This window comes from Podarcis pityusensis, assembly GCF_964106645.2.
Source record: "Podarcis pityusensis genome assembly, chromosome: 3".
Taxonomy (NCBI): domain Eukaryota; kingdom Metazoa; phylum Chordata; class Lepidosauria; order Squamata; family Lacertidae; genus Podarcis; species Podarcis pityusensis.
In genome coordinates this window covers 70,276,986-70,299,054 of record NC_138026.1, presented here as the reverse complement: position 1 = coordinate 70,299,054, position 22,069 = coordinate 70,276,986, and the positions used below count along the sequence as shown (strand labels likewise).

Genomic DNA, 22,069 nt, shown 5'->3' with positions numbered 1-22,069 from the left:
TTATCCTAATTTCCAATATTTTGACATTGGCTTTGGAGTTTTAAGCAATTCAAGGACAGGAGTGATGCCCTAAAATAGGGTGGCATTTCTCCACATATAGCAACTGCAGTAGGATGGTGTTGCTGCTCTCTTTTATAATTTTGTTGTGTAATCTTTTTCACTTCCTCAAACTTTTTTCTCTGCAGAAAGAGAAAGTTAACACACTTTGAAAATTGCTAGAAATTCTAACTCCCGCACTTCCAATATTTCCAAATGCTTGTGTCGTAAGAGTCCAAGTTTAGGAGCACATATTTCATGCAAAAACTACATTTGCAGTCCAGTGCCAAGACATTTTTGAGTGAAGAGATGTTAACAGCTGAGTGAATGTGGAAATCAGTCACATTTTATTTTTAGATTCAGCCTGCTAGGAACTGAATCATTAAAGAGGGAAGTGAAACATTTTGTAATATCCATATCCCACTAAGGGTGGGACCAGACACATAAATACAGGACATTTATTGTGTTGTAATGTCACAGTAGGAAGAAGGTTGCATCTTTTCACTTGGCTTGCCTATATACATGTTTACCATCCTGGCCCTTCATCTTGAGACTAGTGGGCTTCAGTCACAAAGCTATGCATTATGAGTAAACAGGTTGAACACTAGGTTCGAGTTGTTTTTGCTAACAACAACTTCAGGAGAAGGGAAATTGGAGCAGGGAAGCAGCAGAGAGAAGGTGCTTAATCCTTTCACCACACACAGATTATCTGCTCCAAATCACCCTCAGATGGTTGCACACACAAACATGTCACACAAACACACATTTTGAACTCTGCATACATAAAGCAGTTTGGGAAGGAATCTGTTTAGAGCTTATAAATGACAGACAGGGGAAAAGTTAAGTACCTTCTCTTCTCCCTCAATCCCCACACTGCTCTGCTTCAAATTCTCTCTTCCTAAAGCTGCTTTTCAAAAAAGAAAAAAAGGCCAGCATTGGGGACTCTCACATTCATGTTTGCATATGTGGTAATATGTAGTCAGTGTCTCTGTTGTCAGTGCTCCAAAAACCGGCAAAACTTTTTTAACCAAATAGGTCAGTGTGGCGGGGGAAAGGATATTACACCAATATTACACTAACATAAATTAAGAGAAAAAATTCTTCCTCAATATTGTGATCTCTGATTGGTTTTCTAATTGCAGCTTAAAGTTTTATAGCAGTTAGTGAATTCCAGTGATTAATTTCTTCATGCTAACACAGATTATGGTGAGTATATTGAACCCTGAAGAAACCAACACACCCAACTGTCAATAATCATTGATGTTTTTAAATTGAATTAGTCCTTGGTGTAATGCGAACCCTACAACAACAAGGGAAATATACAATGCAGTATTTAATTCTTGTAAATTTGGGCACAAGGCCGATTAAGGTGTGGCTGGGTAAAATATGCGGCCTAGTCGAAACCTCCAGTTCTTCAAGGCTTGTGCTTACACAACCCAGTGACACTTACGCTAGCCTGAGTGGAAACAAAAAGAGAATGAAGGTGCCATTTCCTGCAGCACATTACAGAGGGAGACAGCTGTCCTTCTAGTGTCTGACATTGTTTCAGGTGTTAGCTCCCTCCATCTTCTCTTCAGGGGGAAGAGTATGCTGTGACAAGTATTGATTGATTTCTTCTACATTTGTATCCTACTCTTCCTTCAAGATGCTTATGATTGAGCAAGATCAGGTAGATCAGAGAGGATGGGGTAGAGGTATATGTCTCTCCTTAGGAAAAAGACTTCAACTTTTAGATTTTAGTTAGCAATACTCTACCAACCGTTTTGGACAGTATTTGATTATGTTCCATTTAAATGCTACAGTCAAAATAAAAAAATCCTTCCAGTAGCACCTTTAAGACCAACTAAGGTGCTACTTAAAGGTGCTACTGGAAGGATTTTTTTATTTTGACTATGGCAGACCAACACGGCTACCTATCTGTTACTTAAATGCTACAGTAAGGCTAAATCAATGGGATATGTTCCCAACTCTTAACACTTCAACCTCTCATTGTTTCCTATAGCAACAGCATATATATTCATCTCTGGTATTGATGCTTAGAGTAAATGCAGCCTAGGAAAAATATATTGGGCCCAATAGTCTGGAATATTCTTATGTGCTGAATTTTGGGTATAAGGCAGAATGAGAATGATGCATGCATATATGATGTGGGTTAAAGGGGAAAGTAATGTCAACATTTGCAGCTTAGTCCTAGTCCTAGTCCAAAGTGTTGAAAGTGGGTCAAAAAACAGACAATTACATACACTAACCATAGTTATAATGCATTACAATACAAAAATGAATCAATTCAACACCTACAGGTCATTTAAAACACACCAGAAGTTTCAGGGAATATAAAATAATGCCCATAATAACCCTCTATTACAACTTAACATGAAGCCCTGCTCAAGTCTCAGTGTGGGAGTCCGAGATATATAAAAGGTCTTTGGAGCACATCCAGGATAAAATCTTTCACCCTACTGAAACCAATAGAATCTTCCCTTTGGCAATGAGGCACAGATCCTTATCTTTTAATATCAACAAAATGAGAATATATGACAAAGAATCATAAAATAAAGTTGATGTTCATCCTTAATTTCTGTCATTCAACAGCAACATTAGTCAGTCAGACTTTTCATCATCTTGTATGTAAGTAAACTTTTACATTCTGCAACCAAGCATGGTTATTTGATTCTTCACAATGGTCTCCTTCTGTGTCTCACTTTAAGAGCTAAAATTACTTGGCTGTTAGACTCTTTTTTTCTGGGACAGAATTATGGAGGGGGTACTACTGAGGCTTATAAAAAGCCAATAGGAAGGGCTGCCAGATCAAGGAGCACATTGATCCAGACATGGGGAAAGGATGGGAATGTCAGGCGTGCGGAAGTTTATTAGGCCTCCGAGTGCTGCTAAACCAATGATGTCATTGGTGTGTGCCAGTGGCTAGAGACATCTGGACTATCTGTTGCCCACATGATGTACACTTAGCTCTTGCTGCTGCCCCCCATCTCCAGCATACATCAAGGATTGGGGAAAGGCAGGGGAGGGCCCAGTCCCTGCCATGCAGGTATTGAAATGCTGATATACTTGTGCTGTAACTTATTTAAGCCAGTGCTTATACCAATGCCTAGAGAGGGCTGTAGGCATATTCAGAAACAGATGGACCCTGTGACAGATTCTGGCAGCTCCTTCTGAAAATCTGCTGCAAAATCTGTCTGTCTGGGCCCCAACACAATTCTGTAGTCTTGTTTTGCCTAATGTTTGATGACATAGAAAGGAAGCAGATAAGAAGCTGGCTTTATGAGTGCATAAGAAGAACTTTGCTGGAGCAGGTGAAAGGCCCATTGAGTCCCACATCCTGTCCCCCGATTGGCCAACCAGAAGCCTATGGGAAGCTGGCAAGCAGGACCTGAGTGGAACAGTGCTCTCCCTACTTGTGATTCTGTATGTTATCTGTAAGTATGCTTCAGTGCAATTTTACACTTTCTTTGCATGCTGCCTTGCAATGTTTATGTGTATAGTATAACAATAAAACAAATATATTAGACCACTGATTAGTCCCCATAGTTCAGTTGCTTCCCCGACTAGCAGCAGCTCGCTAAGATTTCATAGGGGGACGTCTTTCCAGAGCCCTTCCTGGGGATGCCAAGGATTGAACCTGGGACCTTCTGCATGTGAAGTAAGGGCCCTGTCACTGAGCCTTTTATACAGCATCCCTTGATTCCTGCAATGCAATTGTTCTATATGCAGCAAATGAGAAAGAGAGATAACAATCATTGTTATTTCCAGAGGGCATAGATATAAGAGATTCTGGCTTTGGGCCATTGTGAAAATAAGTTTTAAAGACTTCCTCAAAGTATTAAGCCTTAGGCAGAAAGTGTGTTCAGAATGTTTCATTCTTAGAAGCAAACATTTGCAAGGAGCTGGAATAGAAGAGGAAGTCAGAAACGCTTGCACCTCTTTAACGGTGGCTTGCTGTATATGGTTATCTGCCATTAACTAAAAAGCACAGTCATGACATGTCATAATACAGATCCTGTGCATGCAAAGGGAAATGTTATCCACGACCTGTAAAATAATGCACAGGAAATGATAACCTAGGTATCATCATCTTATCAGCTATCTCATGGGGTTGCTCTGTTTGTGTGAGAGTTCAGCCTGTAAAGTAAAAGTAAACTATTTGCAGAGATAGCAATGGCTTGGATCGTAAATTTCATTCTGTAAACAAAAGAAGAGTTCACATTCACAGGTCAGAGCTCTCCCATCTCCCTTCTGCCTCTACTGCCCCCTTAACATCTCCTTCTTCTTTTACTGCTGCAGACTACAGGGCACTTGGGAATGGTGTGGGGTCTGCAAAGTGGGGAAGAGTTGATTGCTGCTTGTCCCCTGCATAAAAATGGAGGAGCAACTCTAAGCTAATGATTCTAGTGGCACTTGAAGCAGGGGTTATGGACCATATCTAAGCAGTTTGAGTGCACCAAGAGGTTTTTGTTTTTTAAATGCAGTACATTAAATTTACCAATCATAATCCAACTAACATTTCAGATTGCGAAGGGACAAATGAGGCCCAAAGATAAAGCAATACGAGAGAGAGAGAGAGAGAGAGAGAGAGAGAGAGAGAGATTATTCATAGTACTAGAATTACTAGTAGATGTGTCACAGTATTATTCATAGTATTGTTGTGAGTTTTGGGGGGGTGGGTTAGGCTGTATTCCTGAGTCACTTCTCATTCCTAAAAGATCTGAGTGTTACAGTTAAGGCTAAGCTGCCTGTGGTTTTTAAAAACTTGACCCTCAAGTAAACATTCCACTATCGCACAGGGTTATCTTGGCTATCCAAACCTTTTAGCAGCCTTTCCCAACCCTCCAGCTGTTTTGGACTACAACTCCCATCAACCCCAGCCAGTGCACTTGTGCTGATGGCACCAGTAGTCCACAACAGGTTTGGAGAGGCTGCCTTACAACTCCACCAGCAGCATGGGCAAAAATGAGACCAGAAAACAAAGAGAGCCCCACTGACCATGAGGACTCTAGGGTGCTCCTTCCCCCTCCCTTTCCTGCATTTAAAAGGCCATTCATCCTAACAGTTGCTATGGCATCCCAGTTCAACTTTTGATGAACTACAGTTCATTTACATCCAATGCTACTATATTAATCCATGCAGTATTCTGGCATGAAGGCTTAATGATGATGGCAGTATCCACAGTGAGAGGCTGTAAAATGCATATAGTAATGCAGGTGATTCTCCCTTCTGTAAACTTCTGAGAATGAAAATGAGGGTTATGATAAACAACTTATTTGAAAGAATAACCTTTTCTCCATCCACTTCCTTCCTTGCTTAAGATGTGTAGCCATATAAAACTACTATACTACTTAGGTTAACTATTTAATCTAAATCTGATAATTCTACACTCGCTTAACACAACCTGATTGTGCTAGGAAAGGTATGGGAAGGATAAATACTAAAGGACAGAGCTGGAGTGAGGAAGGAAGAGGCAGGTCTGTGTGCAGAAGTGTAAGTGAAACAAAATGTAAACATTTCAATTTTTTATTTTATTTGAAAAACACATCCACCTTGAAAGATAAGAGATACACTGGATGTTTGCTTCACATCACTCCTGAGAGTCCACCATTAGCATTTTGGTCATTTGCCCTCTCAGATGGCTCAACTGATAAAGTGTATAGGTTCTGCAATTAATATAAATCATTAACCATCTTGTAATCATTACTGGTTTGGTTTTACACAGTTTTAAAGTAACACATTACCATTCAAAACCAATGAGACACATGTTTCAATATAATTCTATACAATTATTTATTAATTCCATCCTAACCTCCTTTCAATGAGTTTAGGATAGAGTACAGTGGAACCTCGGGTTACGTACCGTCCTCCTTATGAACGCTTCGGGTAACAGAGCTCTGCTAACCAGGAAGTAGGTGCTCTTGGTAGCGAACTTTGCCCCGGGATGCAAGCAGAAGTCGTGTGCCGGTGGCACAACAGCAGCAGGAGGCCCCATTAGCGAAAGCACGCTTGAGGTTAAGAACGGTTTCGGGTTAAGAACAGACCTCCGGAACGAATTAAGTTCGTAACCAGAGGTACCACTGTATATCATTCTATTCTGCCCATACTTTCACAACACCTCTGTGAAGTAGGCTAGACTGAGTGATGCAGTAACTGGCTCAAGGTTCCTTCCTACCTAAGTGAGGAATTTAATCTGGCAATCAAATGGTCAGTGGGTGGGTATATATAGTGTGGCAGCAAATCAAGTATGTTGGACATGAGTCTAGTCTTCATATTATCTGGTTGCTTAGTACTGGCTTTGACACTGGAGTAATTTTACTTACATTAGGGGGAAAGGCCATATGAGCCATAGCAAGAATATAGATTTCTATCTTCTGATAGTGGCCAGGCGTATTATTACTCAGGGATGTTCACAAACAGGATATTATGATGATGGTGATATTGATCCCATTAATCCCCAGCATCTGCTAGGCAGAAGCATCTTTGAAAACTCTGGCTATTCTTTCAGCTGCTATAGCTAGTAGTCATGATATATTTATCTGGCAGGCATTCATCTTTTCAATGTCTTTTTTTGCTAGAGGCCATTACAATATCCTGTGGTAATGGAGTGCCGCCCAATTATCCAGTTTATAAAGAAGTCCTTCCTTTTGCTTGTTTTCAGTCTGCTGGTTGTCAATTTCATTATATGTTCCTGGGCTTTTGCATTTTGAGAATAAATAAATTGGGTTGGATCCATGTGAAGAGCTTCCTGTTCTCCCAGGCTTTTTAATTACAATCTATGGAGTGCTTCTGTTTTGGCATCAAGTTCACCCTTGCTGTGTTTTATCCTGGTTTTAGTTGTTCTGATTTTTTTTTTTTTTACAGGGCTTTTTCCTTTATTAGGTTTTTTAAGGGTTTTTTATTGTGAATTGTATTGTGTATTTTACTGTCTATGTAAACTGGCCTGATTTTTTTTTGGGGGGGGGGGGGATATAAACAATGGCAAGAAGAAGAATCTAGTTTTCCCCATTATGCATCAAGTATGCTCATTGCAATAAATAGGACAAATGACTATTATTCCATGCAGCTACCTTTATTTCTGAGCCCCACCTGTTCCTCAAAGTCTGTACAACTTCTGTCCACCAAACCTAACTCATCTTTATGGCCACATCTGGCCAGGTTTCCAGCACCCCCACTGTCTGAGGCTCAATGGTCTCAAGGGGTGTTGGCATGGGCATAGTCAATGGGGGGCTGGGGGGCAGGGGGCAGCTAGTTCCACAAATATTATTGAAAAACATTGAAAGTATTCAACTATCTGAGCTTCTGCCCCCTCAGCATTGTCCTATTCACCCCAATAACAAAAATCCTGCCTATGCCCGTGGGTGTTGGTAATGTCACTGAAGCCTATGATGTCAACAAACCGTTTACTAACCAGCTTTGAAGCTGCACCCATCTCTTTAAAGTGGGTTCCTTGCATTTTGATCAGCAATATGGTTAATAAGAAAGGTGAAATACACCTAAATACAAATTCATGTACAATCAAAATAAAGCTTAAACGATTAAACCTAAACAGTTAGTTGCCAACTAGACATTCTTAAGATTTACTATTATTATTATTATATAAAAAGCAGATATAAATGTTAATGGATGAGGTTTACCAGATCCGTTATTTTGAAATTGCTATGTATTGTATCGGAGAAAGACTCTAAAACAGAAAATTTACATTATGACATCGATCCTATAATTCCCAATTCCTTGCCCAGTATTGATTATTTTACAAAATATTTTTGCTGTTTTCAGTATACTGAAACTCCTAATGACTGCTTCCAATGGCTCCATGTAGGTATTACATAGAATTTGGGATAAGATATTTCCAAGTAAACGTACATTGGATTGGGAGTCCAGAGCCAAAAGCTTCCATGCACCAGCTAGCACTTTTAGCTCTCTGAAAGTAATCAGATACCTTTGTCATTCTGAGTAATGGTAACACACTAAATCTTTCCTTTTTATTTCGAACATTTGTACTGCACTTTTTGGCCAAAAAGGCTCCCAGAGTGGTTTGCATACAAACGAAATAAGAAAGTCCCTACCCACAGGCTTATAATCTTGAAAGAAAAATTACCTGACACATAAGGGAAGAGGGATGCAAAGGGATGGGGAAAATCAAAACTCCATCACAGATTTCTAAACAGTGGACCAGGTAGCACAGTTCCAGGGGCATGGCATGCCCGATGGAGCTGGGCTTCCAGCAAAGCTGATATAATGAGCCCCGTTGCTTCCCTTTCTCTCCCTCTGAGGCAGCCTAATGGAGTGGCTGCTCTCAGGTGAGGGGAGAGAAGGCCTGATGGAGCTGACCTCTCACAGCTGTTGATGAACTTTCCAGGTGATGAATAATGATCTAATTCGGAGGCCACGCTCCTCTGGACAGGACACGAGGCTCCTTCTGCAAGAGCCGTGTGCGTCTTAGCAGAGGGGAAGGAAAAGATGCTCCACCAAGGGCTTTTATCTGGAGACTGGCTTCTGCAACAGCTGAAAGCCAAGTGTGTATTTCGGGGGGGGGGGCTGCCTGTGTCTGCTTGGCGGGGCTTTGAGAAGGACCGAGGGAAGCAGCCCCCTTTTTTGTCTCTCTCCCTCCTTCTGCCGCTTTGCAACCGAGAGGAGCGTCAGCGAAGGAGCCTGTTTTCCTTTTGCGAAGGGACCCACCCCGAGGGCGGAGCCTGCCTTTCTTCCCCTCGCCGCTCGTGTCCCGCCTTTGCTCTCGCCCCGCGCCGATGCCGAGGGCTGCCTTGCGCCAGGTACGTGTCCCGGCAACTCTTCTTCGCAGCTTCTTTCTGGGGAAGGGGGGGGCAGCCCTGGTCATCTCTGAGCGCAGAAGCGTCTCCAATGGATGCAAGTCTCTTGCTTATGTCTCAGGAGGGAGAGGGTTTGGGTGCTTTGGAGCCGGCCGTTTCCGTGCAAAGAGCTCGCTCGCATTAGTGGGATTTTTCTTCTCTTCTCCCGCGTCCCCCCCCCCCAAACACCCCTTATCTCCATTCATTGCGTGGGGCGGGGGGGCCGGGCAGCTGGAGGCAGCGAGCATCTTCCTGCTACATGTTGGCTCCCTTGTGCGCGTGCAGCATGCTCGGTTCCAGCTTCCCTTCTTCCCCGTTTCCATGGAAACACCAGACCATCGTCACCATATAGACTTCAGAATGACACCCGGCAAGGTCCCTTGTGTGTTTCGGATGGGTGTGTTTGTGTCTGGGTTGGACACGCGTTGGTTGCCTTCTCACGTTCGGCGAGGAGGTAGGTGGGGGAGGGAACAGGGTTGCCCAGGAAACCAGACATTTGTGACATTCTATGGACGGCCGCTTTGCTGAAGTTGCTTTGCCACCCACCAACGGGAGGTGGTGGTTGTCTAAAATAATGAGCTTTGGCTGATGAAATGCAACAGGGTGCTCAAGGAGACGCAGCCTGCCTCTCCCCAGATTTGTAATTGTGGATTCAGCATTTTAGAGCCAAGGGTGGGAATTGCTCCTTGCCTATGTGAAGTTGTGCCAGAATGGAGTAGTTTTTCTTGCCACTGTCAAGAATGTTTGCTAGTGCTGCTTAAGACCAAGGATGATGTAATCTTCCCTAGTGGAATATTGAATGAATCGATTTATTTCCGTCACTCACCAGACTGATAGTGGAATATTTAGATTATATAAATCTTCCACTTTATACTGTATCTTCTAGGGCAGGTACATCCCTAGAGACTGATCTACTCCCTGTATAAAAGAACTGGCAGTGATCAACCCATTGCCATTGGATGGAGGAGGAGCGTGGATTGCCCAGATTTGTTGAGCCTTTTTTTGTGGAGGATTGCCCAGAGTTCTTCAGCTTTTATTTGTTAACTTTTGGTAAACTTTATTTAATGCCACAATCAATAAGGGTCTACTAGGATCAGGCAGGGATCTACTGGTAGATCGCAATCTCCTAGTTGGACATGCCTGTTCTATGGTATTTTTGTTGCAAAACTTTGTGTGTTTGTGTGAACTGTTATTGATTATTGGTATTGGTGGCAAGATAACATAATGTGTCATGTGATAATAAGGATTGTCTAAACTTAAGAATGAGTAAAATTCCTGTTCCTTTAGTTTAGGACCTTAACATTCTTGGGTTCTTTCTGTGAAATTATTCCCAAGGTTTAAAGGAGTGGAACAGAGCAACTTCCATAGGGCTATTCAAGCTGCCCTTTGTGGCTCCTTTTGAACTTCAAGTTTTTGAACTCCAGGGATGCAATGCATCTTTAAATCGGTGTAGTTAATGGAACATGCATAGCATCCTATGCAGAAGCCCCTCATAGTCATTAGCCCATTAACTTCAGTGGGCAGCTGTGACCAACTGCAAAGAGCCAGGTTGTACTCTAGCTGAAGTTTGGCTATGCTGCCTTAAGTGACTAGAGAAATTTACTTAAAGGCCTTTCAGGTCACAGCTGCTCAGGTGTTTACTTTTAGGGAGGGCAACTGCATGCCTCAAATAATCTCTGCATTTCTCAAAGCACTGCACCTTCAGAATATGCTGGTTGTGGCCTGGTTGAACTGTAGACAAAATAGCTGCTGAATTGGTAATGCAATCTGCTCTGTATTTGTTTGTTAAAAGCAATACTTCCTGTTGCTTTTGTTCAACACTGCTTTGATGTTAAACCAGGAAGTGCAGAAAGCAACCATGGAAACAATCTTAGTGTTCTGGGATAGAGCTTTGTCCTATTTGACTTATACAGGAGAGCTTAGTGGATATTACATTTCCACCCTCCCCACCACTCGATGTCTGCAGTTCAGGGAGAAGGCTGCAATGCCCTAAAGGCTTGTGTACACCCCTGGGGTTGTGAAATGGAATTGGTGCTAGTCCAAAAACATTTTGCTTCCTGAAGGTGGAGTCCAAATGCTACTGCAGCCCCCAACCCACAGAGGTATTGCTGCACCATTCAGACACCAACCAAGCCTTGCCTTTATCTTCTACCCCTGCCCCAGTGCCACCTGAAGCAAGTCTATTCAGTGTGATGCATGCCAGCACTGGCCTTGGTTGGACTACATTTTGACCTTGTTTGCATGTAGCACTAAACCATAGTTTCGCATATGAGAATGAGTTGCAATAAGCTGGGTTGTGCACTCCCTTTCTGTCTTTGACATGGTCACAAGGAGCTTGGAAGGTTTTTCTGTTTTAGATTAACTGCTGTTTGTGATGATGTGGGAGCCAGGAAGTCATGAAAAAGGCTTGTAGCGCCACCTGGTGCCTCGCTGACCTCGGTGACTGCATGTCCGTGCCTTGCAGTGTATTAAGTAATGACCCTATATGGTGATGGGTGGGTTTAAGCCATGACCGGATGTAGGTAATGTGAGACTTTGGCAAACGGCCATGCGAGAGGAGAGAACAAAGGATAATAAAAGTTATGGGAGAGAAGTTCGAAAGGAGCTGCTCATACCATCCTGAAAATATTGCTGGCTCTCTGTGTCTTTATTTTATGCTAAACTGCGCCATTTGTGACGGCTGGCTCCGTCAAGTGGTGCCCCGTGTGAGGCTGAATAAAAGAATACGTCTGAGGCTTTTAAAAGAAAACTGTGTGAGGTTTTTCGATCCACGCAACGGATATCATCGGCTCACCACGCCCGGCAAGGGTTTCAAGCGCTAATCATCTTAAAAAGATCCCGGTGAGTTCGATCCCTCTTTTATCTCGATTTTAGAAAAATGGGCAGCTCTTTGTCTACTCCCCAACAGAAATGTTTAAAAGACTAAAAATTTCTCCTCTCCTCCAACAAATTGGAAGTTCCGGAGGGTGATTTGATACAGCTCATTCTGGCCATCGAAGAGCATTCCCCCTGGTTTCCTGCAGATGGGACTTGGGAATTGAAACATTGGGACAAGATCGGGGCACATTTTCATGGGCACCCCAGCATTGGTCTTCGGATTCTAAATGCATGGTGCAAGGTTCGTTACACCATGGGCTCTTTATCACCAAAAAATATCTCCCTGGCTGCATTGCCAACACAACCTCCAGCTTCCTTAGTCCAGCCTGCTGTGTTAGCATCTGTTCCAATACTTGCTTTGCCAGCAGCTCCAGACCCCAAACCTCCGGACTACAGTTCCTCACCAGAGGACCCAATCCTGCAAAAATACCGTGGTCTGGCTGGAAATGACCCTGCTCTTTCAGCGGCAGAACCAGCTACCCCTTTTCAACGTGCAGTCCTTGCCTGTTCCTTTATTCAGGATACTATGGCATTCCCTGTTATTGTGCCCCCTGCTGGTGCCCCGGCAGGCACCCAAGCCCAACACCAACCATTTGACTTTAAGATCTTGAAAGAGCTGCAACAGTCAGTAAAGGCCGATGAACTCCAAGCCCCATATACGCAGGCGCTTTTAGAAGCCACATTAGCCCAGCTCTTGGTTCCAGAGGACATCAAGCTTTTGGCCCATACAGTGTTACCCCCATCAGCTGGTGTTTTGTTTGCCCACGAATGGGAAACTGCCTGCCGTGCTTATGCTCCAGCCTTGTTACGACAAGTCAGAGGAAATAATCCAAATGTTACCCTCGCAGACGTCACAGATGCCATGATGGGGCGTGGTCCCTTCGCTCAAGCTTCAGTGCAAGCCACACTGCTGCAAATCTTATTGAGGGACACTGCTCTTGCTGCTAAACAAGCAATGAGAAAAATCCCAGAACCCAGTATTCAATCAAGGTGGGGTTCAATCAGGCAAGAGGCAAGAGAATCATATTCTTCCTTTATGGACAGGCTGCTTACAGCAGTGAGTCGCCAAATTGAAAATCCTGAAGCCAAACAAATAATTATCAAACAATTGGCCCTTGAAAATGCCAACGAGGATTGTAAGGTTGCGTTACGACCGATAATACACAATCCTGCCACAGACACAGCAGCCATGCTTCGCATTTGTCAGTTTGTAGGTACAGCCACCCACAAGGCTCATCTGCTGGCAGCAGCGCTAAATGAAAACCAGCCTGTAGCCACCGATACAACTTGTTTCCAGTGTGGCAAACCAGGATCACCGATACCCCAGTTTGGGTAGAATAGTGGCCTCTACCAAAAGAAAAATCAGCAGCAGCGGCACCGGCTTGGTTCTGAACAGCTTATTTCTGAACAATTGACTTTCGGCCACATTGAACCATCTTCATCCCACTGGCTCCAGCAGACAGGGAACGGTTTGCTTTTACATTGCCAGTATATAACAATTCGCAGCCCACCCAGCGATATCAGTGGGTTGTCCTGCCTAAAGGCATGTGGAACTCCCCTACACTTTGTCAACATTTTGTGGGTGAAGCATTGAAACCTTTCTGCATGCGCCACCTAGAGGTGCTGCACATGAGCTGCATCTGGCAGTGTTTGCCTTCCTAACCATTTGCCTTGCCATCCTTTGCTGCACCGTTATACAAGGAAGAGAAGCAGACGACCCAGTCCAGTTGAAACCACCATATTTCACCTCATCGGCTGGCAAGCAGCTGTTGTCAGCTTCCTACTCTGGCTGGCAGTATCCACGGCTCAGCCACTTTCGAACTAGAAGAACAGCGTTGTTGAATAAGACTTTTAGGGGAGAAAATTATCATAAGATATGGAGGGATAATATTTTTGTACAAGATATGATTATGTTTGCCAGTTTATTGCATGCTTCTAAATGTTGGGTGTGTATGCACATGGCGCCTTTTGCCAGTCATTCCGGCATAATGCTTCATGGTGTGCCTGTCAATGGATCTTTTCAATTTACTAATATTATATCCCCTAAGCAAACTTTTTGGCCTCCAGTACAATTGACCCTCCATGAGCCTGCCCCCATTTGTTTTCAAATTAAAGAGGGGAAAGAATCATGGGGCATATATCCAAACTGTCAATATACATTGAATTTCACTTTTAATAGCTCTTGTTCTCTTACAGGAACATACAGTGACCAATCTCAGTGCTATAGGAGTGACACCAGTGCATGGCTAATAAACTAGAAAGGAAGCCTACCATGCAGTTTGGAATCAGAATTCTTATATTCTTGGCTTCCGGATGGAAGTTGGCTTCGACATTTATTGATTTTAGTGATCATTATAGTATTTTGTGTTGCTGTATCCAATGTATTCCTTCCTTAATTTCTATATGTACTGCATGGTTCTCACAAGAGTCGCCTATCGCGCTCAATATAACCGTATTGGTACTGATATATATGACTCTGATATAAAATAAAGAAAGAGGGCATGTGGGAGCCAGGAAGTCATGAAAAAGGCTTGTAGCGCCTCCTGGTGCCTCGCTGACCTCGGTGACTGCATGTCCGTGCCTTGCAGTGTATTAAGTAATAACCCTATATGGCGATGGGTGGGTTTAAGCCATGACCGGATGTAGGTAATGTGAGACTTTGGCAAACGGCCATGCGAGAGGAGAGAACACAGGATAATAAAAGTTACGGGAAAGAAGAGAAGTTCGAAAGGAGCTGCTCATACCATCCTGAAAATATTGCTGGCTCTCTGTGTCTTTATTTTATGCTAAACTGCGCCATTTGTGACGGCTGGCTCCGTCATGATGATACTGAAACAAAGACAAGCTGTTGTGGTTAGTTTATGAATCTGATTTGTTTTTGTTAACCACAGTTTAGGGTTTTGAATGCAATGTTAAACTGTTTTTGAAGCACTGTAACTTGTGCGGAGAAGTGGTGGAGGGGAGGAATCCTAGGATGAGGGTGAATATAAACACTGGTGGGGCAACAAAACATGAGGCATAAAGCAGCAGCTCTTAACACAAAAGAGGAGAGTCCCAGGTAGGAAATGGAGATTACATATGACGATTATATGACCAAGACAGCAAGAGAGGGAACGCATGAAAGAGACATGGAGTGAGCAAGTGGGTGAGTTTGGGAGAGTAATGGAAAAACCTCATGGAAGAATGTGAGCAAAGATGCGTGTGTGCATGAGTGGAGGAAAGGATATGAATGTGCGGGTGATACAGCAAACTGAGTGAAAGGGGCTTGTGCAGTGGAGACAGCGTTGCTGTGTAAGTGGGAGGGAGAAAATGGAATGCAGAGGCAATGAGCAGAGTGAAGCTGTAACCTGCAAAGGAGCTGCTGGCGTGGCAGATTGCCAGGCTCTTCATACAAGATATAGCAAGGGAAGCCATAGGGAATTAAGGCAGTAAGGACTAGGGGCTGGCTTCCCCAGTGGTGGGCAAAAGCACTCTAGAGAAACTTGGGACCCTCAGGTTGAGAAAAAAGGAAGTGAAAGAAAACTCTCGCACTGAGGTTCATCTAAAATGGAAATGAAAGTTTCCATTCAATTTGTGGAGGGGCAACATGCAAGCCTGAAGTTTGCTAGCTCATTTCTGTAATGCTAAACCATGACAGAAGAACAGATGGCTCTCCGGATGGGCTCCACTCCAACCCCTCTCATCCTTGACCACTGTTTATAATGGCTGTGGCTGATGGGAGTCAGAGGGCTCCTGGTGGAGAGAGGCTGGTCCACACTGATGGACAATGGGTCGCCAGGGTTTAAGGCATAGGTCTTTCACAAGTGGTGCAGGAGATTCAGTGGGGGACCTTCTGCACCTAAAGCTGGTGCTCTACTGAGCTATGGCTCTGACCTTGGTGAGTATCAAACATAGGAGGGGACTGAATAGAAGGAGGCCCTTCACTCAGTCCTACCACCCTCACAGGCACACTTGGATGCAGGAGAGAGCCTTGTTGGTGGCCACTCCCAGACTTTGGTATTCCTTCCCTAGAGAAACTAGACTGGCTCCCTCCTTGTCCTTCTGCCAGCAGGTGAAGACCTTCTTGTTTCAACAGGCTTTTAGGAATGGACTGCTTTTAATGAAAGGGCTGGTTGTAATTACTGGTATGGATTTAATAGATTTTGTGTGTGTGTATAGATTTATCAATGTTTAATTCTTTTTTAATGATTGTTTTTTCTTTGTTTTTAGCAGTTCTTATTTTTATCTATAAATCACTTTGAGTCCCGTCAGGGAAAAAGGTGGGGTATGCATAAAGATCTAATCAATGTAATCCAGACTCTAGCCACAATGTCAATGTGATGAATCTGTGTTGCAAGCGAGGTATTATTATTGTTTTGCATACAGGTACTTTTCATGGCTACTTATGTAAGAGACTATTACGTTTCATCTAGCAAGCTGATCTGTGACCCTCATACTTCCAGAATTGAGTCGGAGCTCTTACATTCCCTACTTCCTTGCAAAATGGAATTAAGATTATGGGATTTTAAAATACAGTATTATGGTTTTCAATAAATTTATTTTGGTTCCTGAAGTTGTGTACATACTGGGGTTGCATTGGAAATCTTTGCTCATAGTAAATTGAGGGCTAGGAATTAAACTATTTCAGAAAACAGCTAGCTAAAATATCCTTGTTACGACATAGCAATCCTGTGGCCTACAGCTCTCAGACTTTTATGTTTCCTTTGGCTGTGCATTTCCTTCTTTCATGGCCCCAGACCTGCTTTCTTGAACTCCATGTGCTGAACCACTGCCTACACTGTTGTTGTTCCCACATCATTCCACTTCTTGATTCACGGTGACTTTTACCAGCCTTTGTGGCTCTCCTCTACCCTTCAACACAAAGCATGGAAGCCCCTGTGCCTGGAATCTGTCAGGGGCACAAACCATTGGCAGGGTATGAGTTTAAGGTGCTATGAGTGGTGGCAGAACTCTATTAGAAGCTACAAATTACATTCTACATGCTTGTCTTAGCTATAGCTCTTTCTGGATCCTCCCCCCTTGCGACCTATAAGCAAAAAAGAAAATGCCTCAAATTTCCTGTTTTTCTATTGGAATCATGGGGAATTAGTGAGGTTGTTTTTTAAGACAATATTCTGCTGAAGGTATGTAGCATGCAGATCTTTATGTAAGACAATTTTAGAATATTGGAGAATGGCAATTCCTGTGTCTATGGTAGACATATAAAACACTTGTTTCCAGATGCATTTTTCTGCCATCATGAATGGAGCGTTCAGGGCCTACACACACACAGAATTGCTGCTTACCACCTTCTGGTGACCTTTAATCATTCTGGTTTCTTTAGAGATACAAGAAGGTAAGCGTCTTCCATCGGCTGCCCATTTGATTTGGCCACCTCTGCCTTGCAGTTGAGCTTTTCACTTCTCCCCTCAAAGGACTGTGTCACACTCACTGCTACAAAACTCAAAGAGCTTTCATACTAAGGCATTTATGCTTTTGGGACTGCAATCCTATGTGCATTTACCTGGGAATAAGCTCCGCTTAGCAGAGTAGGTTTTCTGGGTAAACATGATTCATAAATATACTAAATTGTACACATTTATTATGGAAAAATATGAATCCCTGTGACCCATGTGTGTGAGGTAGATAACAAAAGAATTTTCAGAGTGCTTTGATTCAAAATACAGGACTAAACCCACTCACCAGCAGAAAAGAGCGTTCAGTAGCAGAGTTTAAACTCACAAATGTCAGGCAGCAGTACAGTGTTAGAAATATAGGTATTAGATCCTTTTATCCCATTTAGTCTGCTAGCAAACAGTGCTCCTCTCTTTCTATTCCTCTCACAATGAATGGACCACTTATTGTTAAGTAAGTTTAAAATTCTTTACTTACAAAATGTTTCGAGGGTCAGATTCATGCATTTATCCAAGCAGCAGCAAGGAAACCACAGGCAGAATAGTCTTGGGTTGTTGGCATCTGTCTGTCTGGGGAGACAATGGAGGAGTGTGCCTTTGGGGGGAGGGAAATATAGAAAGATAGCTTCAAACACATGCCCTAAGCCTGGAGCTTGCTTTGGCATGTCTGTCTTGGTCAGTTACATGGCAAAGAGAGAGAGGGAAGATGAAGAGAAGACTTCACTTCTCTCTCATAGGAGAAGAGGGGTGTGACATAGCTTATTCTAGGAATCCAGCTCTATTGTCTTAACCCCTTGCCTTAAATTGAAAACAACTATTCCAGTCCCAACCACCCAAATGACTTCCAAATTTCCAAAAATTTCAGCAATGCTTGTGAGGATTTGCTAACTGCATGACCCAATGAGATTTTCAGTTTTATCACTTCTGCTGTTGCTGCTATGTTGTACAAGAAAATCTCTGTCACATGGGTGTTTTCCAGGGATATGTAGAGGGAAATGAAAAGAAATATTCATAAATGTTCTGTTCAACCTTAATATTTCCCCTTATAAATTCTGTGTTAACTGTCACAATGTGGCATCCAACAGTTCTGTCCAGATACTATGGGAGCAAATATTTTACACTTTCTCTTATTAAATGAAGTATTTCTGGCAGATGTTCAGGAAAGACTGCCAGAAGCAGCTAAGAACACAGCCACACAAGTCCAGAAAGTATAAATGGGTCATTATGCAGGTGACTATATCTTTGAGGAAGCTTTTAAAGCAAGCTGTCATATCCGCAGATGAATTTGTCCCTGGGTCATTGTAAATATGAGTGTCTAGTGATGTCTTTCTGAATCAACCCGCCTTCTAGGCAAGAAAAATGAAGGTCACTTGCGTTCAGTGATTCTTCCGCGACAATATGGGAAATGGAGGCTGCAATCCTATGCCCACATGCCTGGGAGTTAGTCCCAGTAAACCCAGTGGGACTTACTTTTGAGTAGGCATGCACAGGGTTGCACTATGAAATAAGGCATTTAAGGACATAGCACAAGTATTGCTATTTTATGGCATATCTTGCTGTTGTTACTGCAGAGCTTTAGGAAGGAGTGAGATATGGTTAATTTATAGATAAAAAGCAAAGTGCAGAATGTGATCAGGTGGAGTTCTACCATGACCTTCAGAAAGTACAAAGCTTCATTCATTCTTCCTTGTTTGTACTTAAGGGCACCCTGCTGCAAGTATATATAACATGGAGCCTTGAGTAGTGGATCTGACTAGCACTACAAACTGCAGGAAGGAGAATGCTCAGATCCTGCTTGTGACATCTGGTTGGCCTCTGTAAGAGCAGGATGCTGAACTAGATGGGTTCCTGGCCTGATCCAGGAGGGCTGCTCTTAAGTTTTTATGCTTTCATGTTAGGATCTTTAATGTTGTTGAGAATTTGCTGTTCTACTATGCAGGCCTCTTCTGGGAAGCTGTATGGTGGGGCGCGGTGGGGCGGAGAGCAATTGCCAAAGGAAGATGTAAAGCCCACACACAGCTTGTGAAGTGCTCCCCAACTGCTGCTTCCATGAGGAGCCCCTCAAAACTGGCAACCTCTAATTGAAAAGTAATAGAGGAATTAAGATTGCAGCGTGGCACTGCAAACAGGAAATGGTAGGGCTTCATTAACCATGTCATCATTAGGCCACTCCTCCTGTCAGTTGTCCCAATTCTTAAGAAGAATATGAGAAGAGCCTTGCTTGATCAGGCCAAAGACCAATGTACTCCAGCATCCTGTTCTCACAGCAGCCAACCAGATGCCCATGGGAAGCCTTCAAGCAGCACTTGAATGAGATAGCATGCTCCCTACTTGCACTCCCAACAACTTGTATTCAGAGCCCTTCTGTCTCCGATACTGGAGGCAGTGCATAGCCCTTGTGGCTAGAAGCCATTAATAGCCTTATCCTACTTGAATTTGTCTAATTCATTTAAAAAAAACATTCCTGTTGGTGACCATCAAGGCATCTTGTGTCAAATTCCAGAGATGAGCTCTGTGTTGTGTAATCAACAACTTCATTTTGTGCGTCCTGGATCTTCCAATATTCCACTTTACTGAATGATGCTGGGTAACATTGTGAAAGGAGGAGATTGCATTTCCATTCAAAAGGTGGGTGAGGGGCAGAAATGGTAAACCATAGATCTTTTGAGGTCTGAGAAAAAGGGGAAGAACTACAGGGAAAGCATAAGGTGGGGAGCAATGTTTACAATGTGCTCTGTAAAACGTGAGTAAACACACAGTGGTCACACAGTAAATGTATAGTGTGGAAGTACCATGACTGTCTTGCAGGAAATAATTGTTACCTAGAGTTAGTGGCCAACTGTGGAAGCCATAGGAAGAATGGGGTGAGTATAGCCTGTGCGGTTTTCAACTTGGAGTGCTGTTATCATTCCATATCTGGGTTTTTTGAGAGAGCCTTTGGCAAATGTTAGCAGCAGAAAGACACAAATTGACTTCTTTCCCAAATTGCAATTGACTGAAACCAAAACGTGGTGTCAGGATTGTTTCACAGTGGTGTGCTCAAAGATATCTCCATCAAAAGTTAACAGATTGTCATGTTTCACTATTATAAGTGGGATGATCGAGTGTTCTGTTGAAAAGTGAAGTGGCGCTGAATTATTTTTTCAGAAGAAGAGCTTTGAATTTATTATTGTGAAACTGAAAGCTAAGTCTTTCCTCATATTTATCTTGTGTATTTCTGGCTTCTTCCATATAGCTTGATTTGTATGTTGAACTGCTAGACTTCTTTTTGTAAAAATTCATTTTGGTACATATGTTGTGTTAACAGTGTGTATGAGTGAAGAAAAGTGTAATATAGAAAGAGGGCTATTGGTGTGTCCCTTCCATCCTTGCAGTTTGATTGAGGTACATGTACTGCTGAACTGAACCCAGGCTCAACCATCGGTCTTGCCCATTTTCTTTCTTCGTCTCTCTTGACAGCGCTGTAGCTAGCCACTCGGGTGCTGGGTGCGGCATGCGTCCTGCAGCCAGGGGCGGGGCAAGCTGCCCATGGGGGCGGGGCACACTGCATGGAGCCTCTCCACCGCCTTCCCCTCAGCTGTAGGGTGGCTGAGGGAGAGGTGGTGGGCAGACACAAGTCCCACGCTGCCGTTTCGGGCAGCATGAAGCCTGGAGGCACCCAAGCCACCACAACACTCCCAGGAGAGATGCGTGGCTCAGGCACGCTGCAGGCCCCACGGTAAGTGCCGGCCCGCGCGGTGTGGCACCCCATGCCAGTCGCATTTCATTACGTTTGTTGACAGAACTAAAAAGTTTTGTGAGCCCCATTTTTAAAAAAACTAATATTTTTGTCATTTTGTCACCCAGTGATGACACCCAGGGTGGACTGTACCCCCCCTTCCTCTGCCACTGTCTCTCAAATACATCCTAAGTTTGCTGTCCATTATTGCTGTTTTTCATTAATTTATTCTGTGTGCTTTGTTTCATTTGAAAGCTTAAAATGAGTTTTGTCACCCAATGCGTACTTCATGTGACATAATATTCCAGATAGTTGTCTCTCCCATTGTAGGGGAAAGCGTGTACAATGTGTCATTAAATGACATGTCTGTGTGCGCGCCATTTTTTTGCAGCATATACCACAGATGTGAAACTATAGCCAGGCACAGCTTCCTGTTGTGTGAGTGCATGGGGAAATGGGTACATGCATGCTATATGATATGGAAGCAATACTCGGGTCATCATCATGCATTGCCTCTTTTCCTCTTGACTACTCTTGAGAAAGCTCAGATTATTATGGTACTACCCCCCCTTTAAACTTGGGTGAGGTTTTTTGTGCCTTCTGTTACTACAAGACCAAGGGTAATGCTTGAATTATTGGGTGTGGGAGAAATGGGGGCACCCCCTCCAAGTTTAACTCAAACATTCCCTTCTAAAAGGATTAGCAAGAGACTTTGCACATGAAAGCTCATACCAAGAACAAACTTAGTTGGTCTCTAAGCTGCTACTGGACAATTTTTAATTTTTTAAAAAATATATTTGCAAAATGTAATAGGGTTGGCGCCCGCCGACAACCACCCCTCCTGTAATTTGAGCAGTAAACTGGAACATTCAGCTCCAGCAATAGAACTCTGTGTCATGACTTCAGATTATTCCCTGGCACCATGGGATATATGGTGGAGAGGGAATTGTCTGAGAAGCCAAGCTCTTAGGCCCCATGGGAGATAAAGCTACTTACATAGTTTTAAATTAGAGTATCATTATTAGAATCTGTGACAGCTCTCGCCGTACCATGTGTTCTGTGCCATGTGGGGAAGGGAGAGTACCCAGGGATACAAGCAGGATTTCCTGGACCCAGGACACTGTATGTGGATTGGGCCCCCTGCATTGCCCCCCCCTCCACACTGCAGACAATCTGTTGACAAGAACTGCTGCATATGCATATATTAACCTAGCGTATGTTTCATAGCCCTGAGA

The 22,069-nt window shown here is 43.3% G+C and overlaps 2 protein-coding genes across 8 annotated transcripts in view; both read left to right on the top strand.

Annotated features, from left to right (window-relative positions):
* The window catches only part of PRKN (parkin RBR E3 ubiquitin protein ligase), a 611,538-nt gene extending 608,801 nt beyond the window's left edge, over positions 1 to 2,737 (top strand). The window contains exons 15-16 of the transcript XR_013984719.1: positions 1,586 to 1,705; positions 2,629 to 2,737. The gene's annotated coding sequence lies outside the window, so the exon portion shown is untranslated. The remainder of the gene's footprint in view (positions 1 to 1,585; positions 1,706 to 2,628) is intronic.
* Positions 2,738 to 2,853: 116 nt separating this feature from the next.
* Positions 2,854 to 22,069, top strand: part of AGPAT4 (1-acylglycerol-3-phosphate O-acyltransferase 4) — a 59,781-nt gene continuing 40,565 nt past the window's right edge. For all 7 annotated transcript variants that reach the window (XR_013984723.1, XR_013984724.1, XR_013984725.1 and 4 more), the window contains exon 1: positions 2,854 to 3,470. The gene's annotated coding sequence lies outside the window, so the exon portion shown is untranslated. The remainder of the gene's footprint in view (positions 3,471 to 22,069) is intronic.